Source organism: Aegilops tauschii, chromosome 3, assembly GCF_002575655.3.
Source record: "Aegilops tauschii subsp. strangulata cultivar AL8/78 chromosome 3, Aet v6.0, whole genome shotgun sequence".
Lineage (NCBI taxonomy): Eukaryota > Viridiplantae > Streptophyta > Magnoliopsida > Poales > Poaceae > Aegilops > Aegilops tauschii.
Window position 1 is genome coordinate 84,162,092 of NC_053037.3, and position 6,562 is coordinate 84,168,653.

At 50.9% G+C, this 6,562-nt stretch overlaps 1 pseudogene; it reads right to left on the bottom strand.

The window, feature by feature from the left end:
* Positions 1-4,116: 4,116 nt before the first annotated feature.
* On the bottom strand, positions 4,117-5,745 carry LOC109772030 (aspartic proteinase CDR1-like; annotated as a pseudogene).
* Between the last annotated feature and the right edge of the window lie 817 nt (positions 5,746-6,562).

The following is a 6,562-nucleotide window of genomic DNA, read 5'->3' on the forward strand; positions in this document are numbered from 1 at the left end:
CAAAGAGCGGGTCTGGCGGTCAGCACAAGGATCGTTTACCCAGGTTCGGGCCGCGAGGATGCGTAATACCCTAGTCCTGCTTTGGTATATGTATTTGAGTGTTCTTGAGTTCTTGAGCTAGCAACGGTGCGCGTCTATCCCAAAAGATCCGAATCCTTCTCCTGGACGCCTCGGGCCTCCTTTTATAGACAAAAGGGGTCGCCACGGTGGCACACAGGAGGTGGAAAGGAGTATAGTGCGTAAGCTTATCACCTGTCATTACGGGACAAGACGCATTAAATGCGCTCCCTTAGGTGTCCCGTTGCTTTATTGGGGGTGACGATGAGGCCCGTCCCGTCCGTCGCCGCTCCGCCTTGCTCCGACACGCGCCCAGGCCAACGAGGCATGCAGCGCCACGCAGGCTGGCAGGCTGCTGAGATGGCGCGGTGGTAGGATCTTCACGAAGATCTGCATGCCACGACGCAGGTGCTTGCTGAGTTGGCCCCGAAGCCACACGTTGCTACGCAGGTGCCTGCCCAGCTGGTTGGGCCGGCAGCTATATGGGAACGGCGGTGGAGTCTTGGCATACGCGGGCCTGGTTGTGGCCTCGTAGGTGTCTTCGGCAAGGGCCTTGCCGGGGCCCCGGCAAGGGTCTTGCCGTGGCATCGCGGTCGTCCCCGGCAAGGATCTTGCTGGGGGCCTCGTGGGTTTCCTTGGCTAGGATCTCGCCGAGGATCGTCGTCTTCTGGTCCTCATCTGATCTTGTATGTTTATGATCTTCAGAAAGATCTGCATGCCACCAGGGAGGTGCCTCTCGAGCCTTGGTTCCAACGTAGTTGGTGGTGTTGGAGCCCTTGGCTCAAGGGTGGCGCTCCGCTGGCATCGTGCAAGTTGCCCCGGCAAGGCTCTTGCCGGGGCTGCGGAGGCCGCCCCGGCAAGGCTCTTGCCGGGGGAGCCCACCTCACCCTTCTGCTCTTTGTGTTTCTGGTCGTGGCGTTGCTCTGGTTGTCTTGTGCCTCCGGCTTCCCTCCTCTGCCCTACCTAGTGTGGCCGTGGGCGCGGCTCTGACTGCCCGTGCATAAGTAAAGGGGTTAAAAGGAGAGCCCCTACTTTTGTACACCGACACTCCGCCTTCGACTGCATCTTCAACCTCGGCCGATAGTGTCATACACTGCTTCTTCAACATCTGTCGTGACCCTTCCTCCTGGACGCCAAGCTTGCCATCCTGCTCGCTGCCAAAATGCTTCGTCGCATCGATCATGTATGTATACTATTGGATCCTGAAGCCCCAAGTCATCTTCGGTTCCCATGATTATTTAGCAAATGTAGAAAAACATTGTTGTTTCTATTATGTGCACACCGTTGGCTAGGAGTTTTCCCACTAGATCTGAATATTAGGAAGGATATATATTGTGATTTCTTAAGGGCCTCATTATTGTTGGTGTTTTTTGCTTTCAAATATTAAAACATCTAGATGATTATCCTGGCTATCATACTTGTACAAGCAAGATCATCATAATAACTAAGCAATTTTTTCTTCAGGTTATTATGCAGTTTAGATAGTGAGTTTTTTTGGCAGATTTATACAGTGCCTAATTTGATTCAACAAGGATAATGATATTGCAAGGCTTAAAAAAAATTAGACCATGGTCACTTTTTATGCCAAGCTGGAAATTTGACGTGCCTTAAAGCACCTACAGCCGGACTTGGCAAAACCGGCCAGTCCTCAAAAATCGACGTCCACGTCCGTGTATCTCATATCCAATACTAAACCATGCAACATCGATAAAACTACGTAACCATGCAACCTCGATAAAACTACATAGATTATGAAATGGACATACAATTGAATATAGAAATGCACTATGAATGCACTATCCATTCACCGAAGATTGCCAAAGTTCACATAATGCACATAAACGATGGACAACTTTAAACTATATTTAAAAACTTGAAATTAAAGTGGATAAGGTGGATCTTCACCACTTCCTTGTCGGCCCTTTCCCCTTCGGTCTAACGACGTAGCTGTAGGCGTTGGCGGATGTTGGAGGATAGTCTGAGTTATCGGACGAGGCGTCGTGGTCGTCGACGTCGTCGGAGGAGTCGGAGAGGACGATGAGCCCTTGAGCCGTTGGATAGCCCTGTCCTACTGCTGCTTGAGCTTCGCGAGCTGCCTCCGCCACTGCCTTCGCCGCCTTGTGCTCCTACTGCGGTGTTCTTCTGGTGGAGCCGCTGAGCGTCCCTCTCCGCCATCGTAGGCGACCGACAGTAGACCCAAGCGAGGAGCCGCTCATCCTCATCGGGCTCCGTCGGCTACCCGCAATGGTGACACATGGATTGCTCCGCCGCGTCCCTCTCCCTTGCACACTGCTTCTCGCGACGGGCGGCGCACACCTCCTATTCTGGCATGTGCGTCCGGGCCGGCGGGGCGGGCACAAGCACTCACCGCTCCCCTTGCAAAGCTGCGCGTGCGCAGGGAGGGGCCAGCTCTGGTGTCCGTGCTGCACCGGCTGGGGAGAGGCGAGGCTGGAGATCCGGAACTGCCCCCTGTGTCCACCTTGGACTTATGGAGGGCAATGCAAAGGGCCAACTCCTTGTCGACATCAAGGTCGGAGTCGGAGCAGCTACCGGCACACGATATGCTTGTCGGAGTGGATCGGAATCGAAGAAATCGGAGTAGAGGGAGAAGAAGAGACGCCGCGAGAGCGGAGTGAACTAAGTTAGGGTTCCCAGATTGTGGGGATTGGAATTTTTTTGTGGACGGCGTGGGGTTGGGGTGGGTCGGGTCCGACGTGTGTGTACCCCATATCCGCCCTATTTGTGGGCTGGATTTGAGGGGTGCCGGTCAGGCAGGGCGGTTTGAGGCGCCTGGGTGGGTTTTTTTTCGGTCAATGACCGGGCCGTCCGCTCGAGCGTTTGGGGCGGGGTTTGGGATGCTTGGATGTAGATGCTCTTATGCTTATATATGCAACCAATAATTTTTTGGGGATGCCTGGCTGTAGATTCTTTTATGCTTATATATGCAACCAGTAAATTTTTTGAAATACCCGTGGCAACACACGGGCATTCTACTAGTATTACTTGTATCTTTTTTTTAGTCGTATAGCTACCGGGGGTCATTTTGCGTGTTACCATTACATGCCGATACATCTGAGATCACTCACATTTTCTGAGATTCGTGTGAAGTTATGGCTCACCTAAATGTATAGTATTAGTACTTGTATATTTCTTGTATATTTCTTTTTAGACAAATCAGTGTCAGCTTAATGGGCCCAAAATACACCTTTTGTCAGGAAAAATACACATGCAGCTCTCTCCTCTCCCCTCTCTCTCTCTCTCTCTCTCTCTCTCTCTCTCTCTCTCAACCTCCAAAATGAATCCATAGACTTACTTCATTTTCTCAAAAAATAGACTTTATTTCATCTTAGACAATTTAATCAACCATATCATTTAAACTATAGACTCTTTTTGGGAATTTTTTATATACTTGGACTCCCTGCGTCAAGACAACTAAACCAAATTTGGATACATTTCAAACACATTTAATTTTTTTTCATTTCACATTCCATATGTGAAAAAACCTATTTCACTAGAAAAATGGGAAACAAACCAATGAAAATGAAATGTAGGTTATGAAAGTGAAAAACAATATGAAACTAAAATGTCAACTTGTGAAACTGATTATTTTAAAATGTGTAACAGTTCGTTATAAAAGAGTGAAATGTGTTCTTTCAAGAATAGATGTGATTTTTCTGAAACAAGCCAATGAAAAGTGAAATGTAAGTTATAAAAGTGAAAAACAATATGAAAATGAAATGTCAACTTGTGAAGCTGATTGAAATCATTCTATTCAAAAGATTTTAAGTGGGTGAAATATGTTTAATAAACTTTAAACTCATTTAAAATGTATACAAAATCGGCCTTTTTTAAAGGTCTTTGGGACATGAGTTCAAATATACGGAAAATTTTAAAATCAAAATATTTATTTGAAAGATGTGAATGATTTAAGTTAGTAAAAGTAAAATAAATGAGTGCATTTGTTTGGGACAGAGAAGGACAGCGCATACATGCAACCGTAAAATATTTGTAGATTTTTGTAGGGCTATCATTCTATTGGACTTAAAAATATGAGACCTATTGTACCACGTGAAGAATATATTGCAGTGTATTTCATTTGGGTTACAAGTTCACGAGTTATACATTATTCTGCCCACGAATCTTAGTACTCGATTAAGGGTCCGTGATCTGCCGGCACCTAGCGGAACCTTAATTTTCCGCTTTCATAAGCTACACAGAACCGGAGGGTGAGGGGGCGGGGTAGGAACGCGCGCAGTCTGCTGGAGCGAAGGTGACGGTGCCCTTGTCGAGATCGTACCCAACGTGCATGTTCTGCTGCGCGATGTTCCCGATGATGGACATAGGAGAAAACTGGTCAGACACCGCCAAGCATAAAGTCCCCTCCTGCACCTCCAAGAACGTGTTCTCCGCCTTCAGCGTGACCGCAGCGCCGCCGCGCAGCCCCAGCGTCACGTCAGGGATCATGGCCGCAACCTGCCCCTCCCGCACCCCGCTTACGTCGAAGCACAGCAGCAGGGGGAACTCCTCTGGCGGCTGCACCGGAGGGAGCTTGATCCGCCGGGTCAGCTCCTTCACCAGTGGGTCTACAAGCGCCGTCGGGAGGAATGTGAGCGTCGTGCCGGAGTCGACGAGGACGGGGGACCGGTCCGGCGTCGCGAAGGTCGCGTTCCCAACCTTGAGGGACTGGAGCTCGACGATGTAGTATGCCTTCACTTTCGATGGGATCAGCGGTGTCGTCGCCGCTCCCGGATCCGTGACGGCGGCCCGGGGGCCGAAGTTGAGCGCGGAGGAGGCCTTGACGGAGTAGGGCACGAGGCAGTACGAGAACCTCCGGCCGAGCGAGGTGTCTGCGCCGAGCTGACTGACGAGGGAGAGGTCGCCGCCGCCGAGGCCGACGAGGCCGTCCCCGACGATCGCGCCGACGAAGTTCGTGGAGCAGCCGAAGTTGACGTTGGCCACGCGCGTCGTCCCATCGCCGCGGGCGCCCGGGGCGTCGGCGAAGGTGAAGGTCTCTGTGGCGAGGAGGCCGCTCGTGTGGGAGCCGTCGCCGTAGGAGTAGATGTACGTGCACTTGGAGTTGGCGTACGTGCCGGAGTTACAGTCCACAAGGCCGAACGTCGCAGGAATGGGAATCCTCGGGGAGCTCGCTGCACGTGCCGGAGTTACAGTCCACAAGGCCGAACGTCGTCGATTTGGAGGGGTCGAACTGGACGCCCGGCGGCTGCGCGTCCGCGTCACGGGCGGCCGCCAGACCAGGACCGTCGCCTCCGTAGCTGCAATTGAGCCAGGTGAGGTCGCTGCCGGTGTCGGCGATGGCGACCATGCGAGTGGGCGGCGTGCCTATGTTCACGGCCATCAGGTACTCGCTTGTCCTGGACGTGACCTCGGACACGAAGCCGTCAGCTGAGGGCGCGTCGGCGCGGACGTAGGAGCGCGAGAACGCCGCGGCGCGGGCAACGGACCGCCGCGCGGGCGGGCGCGGTGAACGTCGGGTCGTGGAACGGCGATCTGACGGAGTCACGGTGGATGAACTCCACGCTAAAGCCATCGCCGCCGCTGCCGGCGTACGCCGTGCACGCACACAGCTGCGCCGTCAGGGCGACGCCGACGAGCAGGAGAGCGCGGGATACCATCGTCCCAGGCATTGTGTCCCAGGTTAACTCCCAAGGATTAGCTCTACTGGGGTTGCTTTGCTGCCGCTGCTTCTATGCAGAGAGCCGTATTTATAGGCGAATTTGCATAAGATTATAACGGTAGATGGTTAATGGGGAGACGAGTGTGGTAAGTCGGGATATGATATGGAGTACTAGTCATGTTTCATGAACTGTTGAGTGCCATTTAGCAGCTCACCGCGTTATCGTAATCAGTTTTCCTTTGCTAAAGATGTGTCATACGTACTGCACATCTAAGTCTTATGTCATTAATCTAACGCGAAGATTTATCTGAGTATTTTCTCTTCTATTTTTTCTTTTTTTAATGTGTGATTATTACGTGTTGTGTCTATGCGTAATACTTTTATGCTTCATTAAGTCATCTGAGTAATTAAGTCACCTAGACAGACCGGATGGTAATTACGTGTTGCGCACTACGCATGGAATCAAGGGTTGATAGTGCGGTTTACACTGCTCTTTTTGCGTATGAAATTGAAGACTTTTGAAGGTAGCCATTAATTCGTGCCAAAACAGGACGATGAGTAATTAGCAATTTCTAATATTGTAGCTAATTTGTAGAAGGAGGATTGTCTCCGGAAGATCGGCCACTCGAGTGGCGAGAAGAGGCACTGTTTGATTGCTTGGTGCCACCGGCCACCTGGAAAATTTGTAGTAACCATTCTCCCGTTTAAGCTTCCTTTTGTTCTACGTCTCGCTCTTCATGTCAGGCTCATTGAGCAATTCCATTCCACACTTTTCTGCGGCAAATATGCAATCCGTTACACTTTTACTTTAGCTACATGTTAGCCAGCTGAATTTCGAATTTGGGTCAATTGATTTTGAATGAAGAAAGA